This window comes from Notothenia coriiceps, unplaced genomic scaffold, assembly GCF_000735185.1.
Source record: "Notothenia coriiceps isolate Sejong01 unplaced genomic scaffold, NC01 NC01_scaffold00016820, whole genome shotgun sequence".
In the NCBI taxonomy this organism is placed as follows: domain Eukaryota; kingdom Metazoa; phylum Chordata; class Actinopteri; order Perciformes; family Nototheniidae; genus Notothenia; species Notothenia coriiceps.
The window spans coordinates 42,019-42,544 of NW_011349521.1; the positions used below are offsets into that span (position 1 = coordinate 42,019).

General features: G+C 30.4%; 1 protein-coding gene across 3 annotated transcripts in view; it reads right to left on the minus strand.

The window, feature by feature from the left end:
* The window catches only part of otud7b (OTU deubiquitinase 7B), a 46,972-nt gene that overhangs the window by 14,797 nt on the left and 31,649 nt on the right, over positions 1-526 (minus strand). The window lies entirely within an intron of this gene.

Below are 526 nucleotides of genomic sequence, written 5' to 3' on the forward strand. Positions count from 1 at the left end.
ATGGCTAAAATGCATGATCTGTTTGGTATTTTGAAAAATAAAAAGCATAAATATGCCTTATATAGGTATGGTCCTACACTATATTATTCAAATATAGCATCATAGGTCCACTTTAATTAAATTAGAAAATAAATGTATTAGAGTTGCAGATGACACAAGTATAATTAAATTAATTACAAATCAAAATGTTGGTGATTTTTCTCTATTTGGAAAAAACTAAAAGTTTATTTGATCTGTTGCTTTTTACCTTTTTTGGCTGTACAAGCAGTTTTTAAAGAAAAAGCGTGTCAGCAAAGCAGTCAACAAATGTTTAGTGCAACACCATCAGATGTTAGAACTTTTAAAGGAGCAACTTTATTCATTTGGCAGTATGCGCTGTAGTTCCAGTAATCCAAAATTCGGCTCACAGATAGCAAATAAGTTTGACTCGGACAAAATACGTCTCAGGATAGTTTGTTTTTTACTTACACAAAAAGGTATCAAATACAAACACATATTCTCTCAGTCTCATGTCAAAAAACTATGT